This window comes from Brienomyrus brachyistius, chromosome 12, assembly GCF_023856365.1.
Source record: "Brienomyrus brachyistius isolate T26 chromosome 12, BBRACH_0.4, whole genome shotgun sequence".
Taxonomy (NCBI): Eukaryota; Metazoa; Chordata; class Actinopteri; order Osteoglossiformes; family Mormyridae; genus Brienomyrus; species Brienomyrus brachyistius.
Genome location: NC_064544.1, coordinates 12,238,893 through 12,253,264, shown reverse-complemented (window position 1 = coordinate 12,253,264; position 14,372 = coordinate 12,238,893). Strand labels below are relative to the sequence as shown.

At 41.6% G+C, this 14,372-nt stretch overlaps 1 protein-coding gene across 23 annotated transcripts in view; it reads right to left on the bottom strand.

Annotated features, from left to right (window-relative positions):
* LOC125704608 (adhesion G protein-coupled receptor L3-like) overlaps positions 1-8,225 on the bottom strand; it is a 178,290-nt gene extending 170,065 nt beyond the window's left edge. For 10 of the 23 annotated variants that reach the window (XM_048970397.1, XM_048970403.1, XM_048970408.1 and 7 more), the window contains exons 1-2: positions 7,081-7,742; positions 2,350-2,413 (exon numbers count right to left, since the gene is read on the bottom strand). The gene's annotated coding sequence lies outside the window, so the exon portion shown is untranslated. Of the gene's footprint in view, positions 1-2,349; positions 2,414-7,080; positions 7,747-7,931 lie in introns of those variants that run through there. The other 13 variants (XM_048970410.1, XM_048970411.1, XM_048970407.1 and 10 more) reach the window with 7 other exon arrangements.
* Between the last annotated feature and the right edge of the window lie 6,147 nt (positions 8,226-14,372).

Below are 14,372 nucleotides of genomic sequence, written 5' to 3'. Positions count from 1 at the left end.
ACACTCAATGAGCAGGTCTGATTCAAAAACATATAAGATTCCTGCCACATGGTGCGCGCTGAAAATTCCAATTACTAGCAGACATCTTCCTCCAAGAGATCTCACGCGTTTTAAGACCTAACAGTCAAGAGATTATCGCATTTACTGAATCAACTAAATTACGTAACCGCCCAACCCATTCTTCAGCCTCGGTTTTGCAAGAAATGAAACACAGACAGTCAGGCTTATCAATCCAAAATGTCACCAGGGTAGCCTTTCAGATAAAGTGGTTTCTGAAAAAGCCGTTGCAGAGACGTGCGAATGTCCTGGAATTGTTTATTCCTCTAACTTTAATGACGAATTTCCCAGACGAGACGTCCAAGCACACCAGCCTGGTCCTAGTCTTTTAATGTCGATCGCTAAAGATTTCACGATACTTTGAAGCGAATGTTATTTATGTTCTAGGTAACCTTGTAAATAACAAGAATTTATAACAGTTTGTCACTTGTGGCAATTCCACAAATCCATACTGCTAAAAGATGCCCCCCCATCACACATTAAGTATGGGGTCCCTACCTCAAGATTGTTTATCTATGCAGACTGTAAATCCTTCACATGAGAAGGCTAGCATGATTAAGGCTAAGAGCAAGCTAAAGAGCGTGGGCAACGTAAATCATTTATTTTGGTAGTATTGCGTGGCCTAATAGCACAAAAACTAGCAGGCTTTTAAATTTATCACTGAACACCTGAATGAAGTGCATTCCTTAAACGGACGCACGTAGGCTTCTCCATTCTGATTTCTTCTGAAATGGCTCAGATAAAAATAAAAAAAAGAAAAAAAAAACAGTATTGAAATTTTCATTTAAGGTATTTTTGTTTTTAACGGGAATCATTTTCCCATAACTTTGAGCACAACTTTTGAGCCCCTTTCAGAAGCAATGAATTGTGTTTCAAGACCAGTGATGCCAATAGGGAAGGCAAACAAAGTATGACAGAATAATGAGATAAAATAAAACTATTGACTCATCACATATAAACATGAAACAGATGCAAATGGTCCAGCCTGGCAGTACGAAGACCCAGGGTCTTGGTTATGGTAGTGTACACGAGGAACTTTATAAGCATGCTAACGTAGAAGTTAAAATACTTAGAGTGCTTCAGGCTTTTGAGTCATCTTAATTTTGACAAATGGCGCAGAGGCAAACTGAAAACTTGTTGATGGAAGGCGGCAATTTGACTGCTTTCAGCATAGCGAGGACCTCCGCTTCACTAATGGATAGTGAAAAACATTAAGTGACAGCTTCACAATACATGTTTGTTGTATAGCCTGACAGTGTAACAAGGCGTAGGCAGAGACAGAAAACACCAGGCGGTGGAACGACGTTCTGTCTTTCCAGCCGAAAGGCCAGAAACTCCTATTTGTCCTCTGTGAAGGTCACTCCTCTTAAGAGCAGTGTCACATCTATGCCAGCACTTCTGTCAACATCAGATACAGGCAGTTGGCAAATTATTACCCAGAGAAACCTGTTGACGGCAACGCAACTAAGGGTGTATTTCATCTTTGAGCAAACAATGATTGATTTTAAGTGGGTGTGCTAATCAAATCAGTGCCATTTGCCCTCCATTAATTACAATCATTGTCGACGATACTGATTCTTTGGTAAACCTCTAAGATTATTTCAGCTTTTGTGGTATTCAGACGCTGATCTGTCTTCACACATATTAAACATTAGCACTTCAAAACTACGCACAAAATCACCGAAATACCTATTTCAAGATACACTAAAGGCAAAAAATACATGATTTTCAACCAACGAATGAAATTAGCATTGCTATAATAGCATCGTTATAATGCTGCAATCATTTATTTTTTATACAAAAATCAATTATGATGGGAAGCTAGTTTTAAAGGAGTTCAAAATTTCATAAATTCCGTATCATGCACTAATGACACGTTAGTCTTTGACTTTTCGTTAATAAAGTTTTCCATAAATAACTCAGAGGCGTTCATACTAAATAATTGGCTCAGAGAACTAATTACCCGTATACTGCATAGCACTCTCTACTTTAAGAGCGCACTAGACAGACAGAGTCTAGACCGTCCACGTCACAGACAAAGGCTGGTACAAAACACTATCTTTTTTTTCCCATTGCTGCCGGCTGAACAACAGACATCCTCCTTCAATGTATGAAAGGCCGAATTCTTGGCTTCAGCATGTCGATTTCCAGAAGCCGTTCCTGATAACGTCCGAGAAATGAAACTGAACAGAAGCGCTGTCATATTAGGCTGCATGCTTGTTCACTGTCACCTTGCCAGCTTTAAATTAATAATATTCCGGAACATTTCCTGTAACGACAAATGACACGTACCTTTGAGAAACCAAATGAAGAAATCCAGACTACTACTGATGTATTTATAATCCTCCAAGCAGAACTGTAAACAAAATGAAAAACAAAATTAGAGCACATCTGGGGAATTAAATGTTTTTTTTTTGTTAATCGGCATATAAGCACATGAATGTTGCACTCATTTCTGCAGAGAAATAATACACCTGTAACTCTGGCTCAGCCGCAAAGGTAATTTTTTATTCACAACTATTCATAACATAATCTATTTTTAACTCTCTAAATGATGTCACGTTTTCAAAAGCGCCAAATCATTATTTTTTCTTTTCGGTCCGCCCCTGAGAGGAACCGATAAATAGGATAAATTCATCAATAAGCCATGACTTGCAGAGACCATTTAATAAGTATATGGTTTAGCACATGAGGTACGTACAAAAAATACACTCGCTTCATTAACGCCTTTGCTGTGATTTGCCATGAAATAAGCAAACATTCCTTATCGCATGCTGTGCTGTTGTCTTATACTTTCAGGGTTGTCAGTATGTGTGTGTGGTGACTTGTATTTTGTTGGGTTACGTATGGTTAAGGTTACGGCTGGGTAAGAGTTAAGGTTTTCATAGCTGGGATTAGGGATTTGCCCATAGAAATGAATGGGCAGTCAACACAGATATGAGTAAAGGTCCGTGTGTGTGTGTGTGTGTGTGTGTGTGCGTGTGTGTTTGTCTGTGTGTGTGCACACCCTATCCATACCCCTAACATCCTATCCTATCCTATCCTATCCAGGGTTCACCCTGCCTTGTACAATAGGTCACCCAGGGTGAGTCTTAGATACTTGCGATCCAGTACAGGTACATGGAGATTACATGAATGCACCCACCAATGAAAAGTTATATATTACTTAAATACATGATAAATAGATACAATAAATACAATATAAGTGTTTGGCACCACAAACCAGGTCCTCTGTGACAAATGACAGTGTCACTGAGTGTTAACCTCAGAAAACCCCACCTACCTTATAGATTCTAGATTATAGCTATAGATTCTACAGGACATCAACGCCTCTTAATTGTGAAATTAACAGAGGTATTCTGCAGGAGAAGCATTTAACATATGCTGCAAAACATTATATAACTGAAGTTATATAACATAGATGTAACTATAATAACATGAATGAATGCAGGGATGTAGCAGCTGCCTGCAGAACATTAATTTGAACAAATTAACATCCACGAAATGTTACATCAACGTAAAACCCATTATGCAAACCTGGGGAGGGAGTTCAGTCCATCAAGGTTAGCAAGACCACTCTGGTCACTTAAGACTCCTGGGGTGCTTATTCTCATTACTCTCTACTAGATTCCTCACAGCGAAAGCTATTTTTGATGTAAGTCATGTTGTGCACACAGAATGTAGGTTTTAAGCCTCAAAGAGAAACTGTTATTCAATCTCAATCACTGGACTGCATATTAAAAAAAATGTGTTTCAGCCAATCCGATGTAAAAAAATGAACGTGGATTGAATGCAACCACAAGTGAAATTTAAAATGTACATTATAGTAACAGTTCTCCTGGATACTGCAGCAATTGCTCAAGCAAAACACATTTATTTTATGAGAGCAGATTCCTAAAGGTATTTGTTTTGATGCTCATTTATCAGGTACAAGTTACCCTCCACCCAATGTAAGCCTGACTCAGTATGTAGTGTTTTCTCACCAGCGTTATTTTGTTTGCAGCCTGTTTCCATTTATCAAGTATCATAATGAACAAATAGTACATAACAAAGAGGCCTAACATTACACGAAATGTGAGGCATGTATCTAACACTGGACTCCCATCACCCAGGAAAAGTCAATTAATCTTATGTTCAGAAGCACTGCCAGCCATTCCGGTCCTCAGTACCCAGCGTTGTATCTGCAAATGCTCTAAAAACACTGAATTAACTTTATCGTTATTTGACTTGACAGTATAACGAAAAATGTATATTTTAAAGAAAAACTTGTCATATTTCACAGGCTTTACTCCCTTGTCGATATTCAAAATATTTCAGTGTTCTGTATGTTTTCATAAATACATCAGTCGATTTGGCAGAAAAATCGGAACGGTTAACGTGTTGCGGTGTCGCTAAAATCTAGCTTTTTGACTTCCCGCCATCACTAAGGATGCGCGCAAGATGTACCAAAGGCGGTGTGTGTGGGGGGGGAGGGGGGGTCACGCGTAATCAGATATATTTTGCTACTCTGTCTCCCGATTGTCCAGAGGCCACAGACATAAATTAATCAGACAGCAAGCGTAGGCCTTTGGTCATTATTCAGGAGCAATGTACAGAAAAATAGGAATGAAACCAGCAAAGTGGACCTTTAAAAAATCAGACAAGCAATTAGTCAGCATCACACCAGAGCTCGTGTCCAGGTGGGCTCTGCTGATCGCCGCCAGAGAGGAACTGACTGTGTCACAATTAGCAGAATTAGTAATGTACACCCGTGCATTTGAGTATGCCTGTTTACAGTACATTGCTCTTCTAACTTGAATGTGGGGATGAGATCAAACAAGTCACTTTCAACAACCCTATATTTACCCCACACTAACCTTATAGCCTATAACCCACGCCATAGCCTTAACCACACACAGAACAGACTCAGAGAATCATAACAGCAAAGTTGTTCTCCTAATTTTGAATTTTGATCATCAACAGAGTAATGTGCATACCTGTATTACCTGTAACTAAAACAACAATAATGCTTGCTGCTATTATTATTATTATTATTATTATTATTATTATTATTATTATTATTATTATTATTATTCAACCGTTATGTGTATTTATTCGTACTTTTTTTTTTTACTTCATGGGTTCAGGTAGTAAAAGGCAGCCAAGCATTTTTCCAGTTACACGAAGGCTTTTTTGGTTGAACTTATCCAAGCCGGACATCAAAAAAACGAAGAAAAGGTCTCTTGTTACAACGGTTTGTCCCTGAGAAAAAAGAGGCGGTTGTGCTGAGCTGGTGGAGAAAACCAAACATTCACAACCCAGGCGGGCAAAGTGGCATAATGGCATCGCAAGGACTATGCAGAATCACAAACTGTGCTTCGTTACAGCTGCATTTAATTATAAAAAGGTTTCTACCTTCTACGTTCTAAGTCAAATAAGAATCGTGGGTAAAAGTTTGTCATTGGAAAACGGGATAAAAACGTGATAAAGGCGTGATAAAGAGCCGAATATTTCCGTACACCGGTTCTCACATTATTTCTCCTTTGGCAATTGTTGAAATATATTATCGGCTACGCGATCCTTGAATCGCATGTATGAATACTTGTGGTTTGAGGTTACATTGCGAAAACACGGCGCATTTGCAGGCACTGTGTCGGGGAAACGATATGAATGACACTGGAAGCCAGTTTGCGATGAGCGGTAAGTGACGGTAAGAGTCATTTAAATTGCAGCATCACACCATTGAAATCTGCATTAAAAACTTCGGACAACATATATTCACAACAGCCCTGACAGCCAATGCCAATGAGGGCAGAGAGATTTATCACAGTCAAGAGGGGGGGGGCAGTCGCTGCTGTGTACAAACCCAATATAAATCAAAGAATAACTGACACTGTGTGGCATTTTCTGATCGGGCTCCTGCACAAAAGACTTTAATTATCCATCACTACTTTTTCTTTTTTTTTTCCTGACGATGATGGTGATGATGAGGATGATGGTGATGCAAACGTTGTACTGCGTCAGTCCCTCTTTTTTACTTGTCATAGACATTTTGCAAATATGAATGGATCGTTTAAATTATTCCTCTTGCAAATACTGAAATCGAGAAATCACATCGGGGGAAAAGGCAGCTGTCATCATTTTAACCAGGAAAGTATTTCCATGCACCTACAACAGCGCAATTCTGTCTAAGAGAAATAATTCTCCGTTAAGCAGATAGAGACGCAGCTACACTGTATACATCAGTCCAGTACTTAATATCACAATTATCTAAATTCATCAATACTGCTATTCCAGAATACATACCTTAAAATGTGATAAGTAGAAATAAATTCAGTTTCATTTCACGAGTAAGCCCATCTTTAATAATGCCGTAGTTTCTATTGATATCACTGTGTCACTGCTATTATTCTGTCTATCATAATAATGCGAATAATTACAATGGCAAATTAGTTCGATATATTTGCAGACCGTGATAAACCATTCGGCTGAATTATACAGACTACTAGGCTAAGTAATGGTTACTTGTATCGGTCACATCCACGTTTTTCTGGGACTGCAAAGCACTCCCAAATCGCACGACTAACGCCGTTAGCTTGGCTAAAACATACTTACGGTGGCTGAAAATCAGCATATTTTATAAACATCCCTTATAAATATGATGAACCTCTTTCGTTAACCGATGTTTATAAGAAATTGTTCCGGAATATTATACACAATAACACATCAAATCGGCGCTGTAAACCTAACCGTTTCCGGAACCCAGAACTCTTAAATAATTTCTCATCCACTGGCACTGGTGTATGGTGATCCTTGAAACACTGGGAAATGTCTATATCCCTCGTCCACGCCATTCAATGGGAATGGCGTAAATTCACCTATGTGCAGCCAGTCAAGACGGAGCCGTAGATCTGCCAAGCGCCGCTTTACATTAAAAAAAGGGATCGAGCTGTTTTCGTTGATATTCCGAAATTGCAGGTAAGTCTCGGCTGAGAATCGCAAAGTATACACCTAATTCGCATTTAGGGTGCTGAATGCGCTTACCGCGTCTCAGAAGATGCCGATCAGCTTGTAGAAATAATCTCCTCCGCGTCCTGCCATTGAGAAACGCCAAGGGTGGATTTACTCAAATAATTGTCTTATATTTTCTCTCCGATTATTGTCCTTCAGGAGCAGATACCTTCTGGCACGGAAACGTGAACCTCGGTCCCAGATAGCTGGATGGACTCCACATGGATCGCACACGCTTTACTGATGTACAGTCTAATAGCTAAATATCCATTCAGGAGAAAGAAAATATTGAAGGAAATGAGAAGCTCCTTATTTTGTATCCAGATCACTCTCCGCCTCCAGCTGAAAGCAGCCTCCACCGGCACATCAGGTCTTTTGCGTAGAAATGTGGAAAGAAGCGGGGGGGGGAACTCTTGACCCGGGAAGGTGTCCAGAGTTTTTCGTCCGTATTGTAAAGCCCCGCAGTAAAGGGCTCTAAAATTGTTTGCTCGGAAAATTGAGCTCTCTGTAAAAATGACAAGCCAATTCCGAAGCAGTGCACGGCGAAATACGGTCGGAGGCAAAGAAGGGAGAGCCGGCGTGCGGTAAAGCCCGGAGCCGGAATTCGTGTCACTTCACGGACTCGGGCTCCATCTAGCAGCGAATGGCAGGCGCGCAACTGCCCTTACAGTCATATAAACTGATCATGAAAATTATAAACCTTATAATCGCTGCAATAACGGAACAATAAAAAACGAAATACACAGCCAACGACACAAAAAATATTAAATATTTATCATTCTCATTATTATATTATACAAAACCCGTGCCTTTATTTATCGCCTATAGGCGATATGGTCAAACAATATAGCTTTTCTTTTATGCGATCGACAAATAAAGGATACGTATTGGAGAAGTCTTTGTGAAGTCTCTTAGCAACGCCATACGTAGGGGGTTGGGGTCATATATAAAGGCGTTTGACCGCTGAGACCCGATGCTCAGCCTGTGTCCCCCACCGTTGGCCTCCCCCTACCCATTGATTGCAATGAAGCCGTTGCCATCAAAGAGCAAACAAGGGAGGGGGCGGGCGGCGCATTCCTGCAAAGCACGCCCATCATCATCTGACCGAAATACCTGTTTCACTGACTAATCGATCCTTTAATGCAGATAAATGGACGCGATAAGGTAGTTAAACCCGACCCGGGCGTGTGAATGAAAGGTAGCCGGATTTACCGCATAATATCCTACTTTCAGGTGGGAACCTGCTTGTATTAGTTAAAGTGACAGATTTTTGTCACAAAAGTTAAACTATTCTAGATTATTTGGTCTAAAATAGTTTCTCGTTTATTTCTAAGGATTGCAAGCATTGGATATAGTCCAGTTTCAAGCGAAACCTTAAGTCTTACTGGGGAAGAACACAGTGACTGTGACAGGCTGTTTTTTGTTCACATTAAAACAGGCATCTCACAAGCATGCCTAATCCAAGTGGAAGACATTGTATCATTCTAATAATATCGCCTTCTTTTATTAACTGTAATAAACTGTCTTGCACATAAAGCTACCTCGTTATAAATTTTTGTGGAACAATGGAAAGGCCTTTTAAATTGGACATATTGTCAAATTAATTGTAAGATAAAAGCTTTTGAAGCCGTAACAGAGCACAGCAGCCTGTCTCTGTAGCTCCCAGCTAGGCGGTGCTACCGTCTTTCTGCACTCAGACACACGGGCATGCAGTTCCTGACACCTCGTTGTCTCACACCACGGCTTCTGCACGGCCCCTTGGATGTCGATCTGATGAATCAAGCCACACCTCCCAACCCCCCCGTTGCCCCCCCACTCCCCGTCCCCTTTAGTCTGGCAGTTCGCTCCACATTGCCTCTATCAGCAAGGGGTAAAAGACATTGGAATGACAAAGAGGTCTTCCCAGAACAAGGGCCGGATGCATCACCCACATTCTCCATCCTTTTATGTAAAAGATCAGTTTAAGGAGGATGGCGATATCAGCATTACACAAATGCTGGCTCGTTATGCGGGAGATTCGTCTGGAACAATGCAAGGCGCTGCTCTGTATAGTTTTTAAACTACAGCTTTGCTTTTCAGATGGCTTGCTTTTCACGGAGGGGACTCTGGCAGTCTGGGGTGGAGCTCCAGACTCTGCTGTGAAATGTTAATGCCCTCACATCTAGCTCACCTATCAGGCCATACTGGTAGCGCCGGTTTGAGATTCGAGTGAGAGATCCTGACCCAATGGGACTGGGCGGCAGGTTGATTTCTACCCTTTGCACAAGGGCCAAGAGGATTGTGGGTAGTTCCCCATGCCCCTTATGTAACTTTCCGTCTCTGTGATGCCATTTAAACATTCTGCTAGCGTTAGAAGTTCAACCATCATGTGTAACGTGCTGGGGGAAAGCTTTGAGCCTTTTAAGTAACATACCAGGTACAAAGTCTAACAAAAACGTTTATGATTTTTTTTATGAGCTAAAAAGCAATTCCTTCCATCAGATGTGTTCGCTGATGAGCGAAAATACATGCAGGAGCTAAAGGGACAGATTTAGACTGTTGTTGAAGTTTTAATGAGGAAGTTTTGATTTCCTTAAGCCCATCGAACAGTTCACAGCAAAAACTGGAGGAAATGCGGTTACACATGGAGTTTACATTGTTGTGAATTAATATTTATTTTACTAGCACCTGTTAGATGAGATTCATTTACATTTTATTCATTGATCAGACAAGACAGACAATTCAGAACGCAGGGTTAGTCAGTCCCTGAAGCAACTGGGGTTAAGGGTCCAACAGTGACATCATTTTGCAGTTGGCTGAACTGTTTATTTCAAGCTGACAGTATAGTGTCTCCTGCAATGGACTGGCAACCTGTCCAGGCTGTTAAATGATAAATCCTTTATTTGCACAAGTACATTGGAATCCTTCTCTATGCCTACCCCATCTTGCTTTCCATAGCCTGGGGGGGGGGAGGGGGGCTTGGAGCTGGGGGATTAAGAGCCCTGCTCAAGGGCCCATGGGCATGGAACTGTTCCGCTCGAACCGGCGATCTTCCGATCATAGGCACAGAGACTTAGCCCACTGAACCACTCTCTGTCCTACCTCATGCCTTCTTTTTTCTGGTATTAGTTACTGGCCCACTGTGATCCTGTATATAGATAAGTGGTTAGGATGGATGGATGGATGGATGGATGGATGTTTAACGTGAATGAGGTTTTACACTTTAGTATGTAGCATCTTAAAGCAGTGTTTCCCAACCCAGTCCTCAGGGAACCCCAGACAGTCCACGTTCTTGCTCCCTCCCAGCTCCCAGCCAATCAGGAACACCGAATACCTGGTACAGGTGTGCTGAGAGCTGAGAGGAAGCAAAAACGTGAACTGTCCGGGGTTCTCCGAGGACTGAGTTGGGAAACACTGTCTTAAAGGATGCTTTCATCCAAAGTAGTTCAGTGTTCACACTTCCATGCAGTTCAATATGTAGTCCAGGAATTTTAAGATAAGTTCCCAGTCTAAGGGGTATAACAGCTCTTGTAGGAATTTTACTCTTCAACCCAGAGGTCCAGTGACTCTAACTATGGACATTAGGCTGTCCCTTATGGCCACTGGGCCAGTTCCTACAGTTTGGTTTACCAGCTGGTGTTACAACTGTCTTTCCTATACAGGCCAGACCTGCGGATTGGAAGAAAAAAAAACACTTTAGTGTGTTTATCTTTTTTTATCTGTTGCCTAATTAACATGGGAAATTGAAAATGATATTTTTAAATGCCTGGATCTTTAAGAGGTGCAAACAGGTTAATTATCCATTTGCTATTCTTTGGAATAAAAATCCTTGAGGGACTTCAGAGGAACGGCTGGTCATGCATTGTATAGATGGTCCACACAGGAGAAGTGCGGCTGGCGGAGACTGGCAATCTGTTCAGATGCTTAACTTGCGCTCCAGCGGCTTGGGATCGTAAGGGTTGGTGGTCTTATTGGGTGATTAACTTGTTCTGTGACCGCCTCTGATGACGTGCAATAACGGGCAGCATTACAGAGGTGTTTTGTTGCAGCTCATTAAGGATTTGCAGATCAGTGGAAAGTGAAATTCCGCTCAAAATCCAATTTATTCTTGTGATTTAGTTGCTTGGGAGACTCATTAAATCATGTGGCTTGCACACCGTAGACAATCTCTTGCTTCCGGATCCTTCCACTGACAGCCTTCAGAGGTTGTGCTTTAACAGGAAAATCCTTCTTACCGTTTTGCACCTGACTGACGGACCGGCATTGTATCCTCAGCCATTATGCCATCCGCTGTCGACTCCTTACCATCCCATACGTTGGCTTACATCTTGGGTTCCCGAACTGTTCAGTCCATAACCCCCAAAACTGCAGGGCCAGAGACTTCCGATCCCCATTTCCCCAACTGGAAGGGGGGGGGGGGGGGATTCAGCCTCGGTACATTTTACCAAACATATTCTGGAGTCATCTCATTTTGGGGACTCCGGGATTAGATGAACCGCAAGGAAAAAAGATCCCACCCCGATACGGGATACTGGGCCATCCTGACCCAACGTGTCCCAGTGGTTTGGGCCCCATGGAGGATGCTTACTCTCATTGTTCTACCCCCCTGGAGCAGATCAATCTTTAATAACTAGCTCCCAATGACTGTGTTGTGCACTGGTATTGTCCTTTTTTTGACCGTTATTTCATCGTCTATCAGTGTACTTACTTTATTTTCACTGCGGCTGAGTTTTATCTTGTCTGATACATTCTCAGCACATCGTGTTCCCCTGCACAAATCATTCTGCCACGATGCTATAAAGGTCTCATTAGAATGGCTGCTACATTTTACCTCGACGGTACGTACATCGTGCTTCTTTTGTAAGCTTATTTCGGATTCTTGTCGTGGTGCAGATATCGTGCCATTCCTACCACAATCAAAGGATTCCCCAACCAACGCTACACACCTATAATGCATTATAGCACATCCATAATGTATGATACGTATTGGCATAAGTAGTTATTATTGCTCCTAATTGCTGGTAAAGATCATTTGTTTTCTTTAAAAAGACAGCAAAATAAGGCTCAGCATGTACCATCCAGAATCCCGAACTCCGCTCTGTATATGTGGAGCTTGAATATTCTCATTGCATACTATGTTCCCCATGTTGCCATGATACGATATGACCGACTGTTGAATGACGTTATTTGTTTGTAGAAACACGGTAATCTTCCTGCGTAACTTTAATTCCGCCAAACACCACTGAAGTTTAGCAAATGAATACAACTTTACCTCAAAGGGGAAACATTTTTTTCTGTTGAGTCATTTTTCTACATTTTATAAAAATGAAAATGAAAAAAAAAAAAAATCCAACAATCATCCCCAGTTACCTCTATTGAATAGAGGTAGAAGATGGACAGAATAAAATCTGTAAACATTTTCCTAAAAATACATATTTGTTCTTTATGATTTTTTTTTAGATGTGACATGCAGGTGCTGAAGTATGCAGTGATTATAAATAAAAAAAAATGATAAACAAAAGCATTGTTTTTGCACATATGTATAACATTTTATGCATACATCCAATTTGAAGCATCACTGAAAAGTATGACTGTCTTTCCTATATGTTACATGTGGCAGGACAGCAGGACCACTGAAAATGTAAGTGTGCAACATCTATATCATACGAATGGCCAGTTACGCAGCCTTGACCATCATGCATTGCACTGTCTTTGGTCCACAAGTTCCTGCCCCTCGCCAAGACCATCCTCTACCTCTGGCTCATCGCCTTGGCCGCTATCGGCTTGTATTCCCTGCAGCTCCCCTGCAGTGACAGGGCAGCGATGCAGTGGTAGTCATTACCGCTGCCTATTATTTCACGAGGCCTGGTCTCCCTCTCTCACTCCTATTGTTCTATTGACTGGTCTGTCTTTCTCCTTGAGGTAGGCCATGGTTGCGTTCTGTCTGGAGAACTCTGCATAGCAATGGCACTTCACAATAATTAATTAATCAGCTCCAGTGTTTGTCCTTTTGTCTTATTCATTGGGTGTTTCCCCGTTGTTCTGCTTCATGGTGATTCCCATATTTGGGCAACGTGAATAAAAGGCTTCCTACATGTGCTTGACCAGAGCCCCAAGTTGGCATGAAGAGACACTATATTTGTACATTTAGATAACCTGCTAAATGTTTGCAAGCTGCTGGCGACAAGTGTAGCCGATTGTCTGCACTGCTGTAACACATCCCATGTATTATATCAGGGCATAACAAAGGAGATCCACGGATCTGCTCCAACAAATCAGAATATAAAGGGGAGAAACCAGAAAATAACTAAAAGTAACTCAACTAGGAAACAGAGAAAAACAGGGAGCAAGCCTGAAAAATCACCACAGCTACCAACATGGAGTACCAACTATAATAACTGACTGAGGAAATTAACAAAGGCAGGCACTTAAATGAACAGATAACAAGGGCTAACAAGGGGCAGGTGTAGGATATAAGGAATTAAGGACAACAAGGAGCAATTAACTAGATACAATAGTTAAAATCACCAAGGGAAACTAAAACAAGGACAACTGAACATAAAACAACCACGGAACAAACACAAGGGACTGCAAAAGAAATACATAAAACACGTGTTAAACCAAGAGAACACTACATAAACACTAAATGATAATGGTCAGCCTCAAACCCACAACCAAAAGGGGAGTCTGGGTGAGGGCTGACCGCTCAGCCTGTTAAATTGCTCAGCGGCCAGAGAAGTAGGGAAACACACTAGAGACTGAGAGGCTGAAAGACAGAGAGGGGAACAGAATGGTCAGTGACACCTGCTGGCCAGATGGAGACAAGACACATAGGACAGGGTCAGATATCCCCACTAATCCTGACACCTATGGGTATTTTCAACACCCCTCTATGTGGGAACATACTGCACTTTTAAGCCTTATAAAATCTAAAAATTATACTTGTCAGCATGTAAGTTCTGGTCTTACTTTCAGCTCCGGTAAGTTCTGATCTTTATTACTCGTCTATTCTTTCTTTGCACAAGGCACCATCCTCATGGCAGACAGGTTGTTGCAGGTGAGTGCAGCCAATAGTCCGCAGCCCCAGAGTCCTTTAAAGCTGCTGCACCTGTCTCCCGAAATGAGCTTCGCCGTGATAAGTCCGTTTGCCTGTTGGCTTCTTTAGATCAGCGTGGGAATCATGATTTAATTAACGCAAAGGCAGTTTGCTCCCACAGGAGAACGATATGCCTAACTTTAAGCAACAGCTCTGCATTTCATACGCCTGGTAGATCTGCGTTTGGAGCAAATTGCATAATCTCATTTTAAAAATGCACAGGAATAATGCCTAAATTATTTTAGTTGAG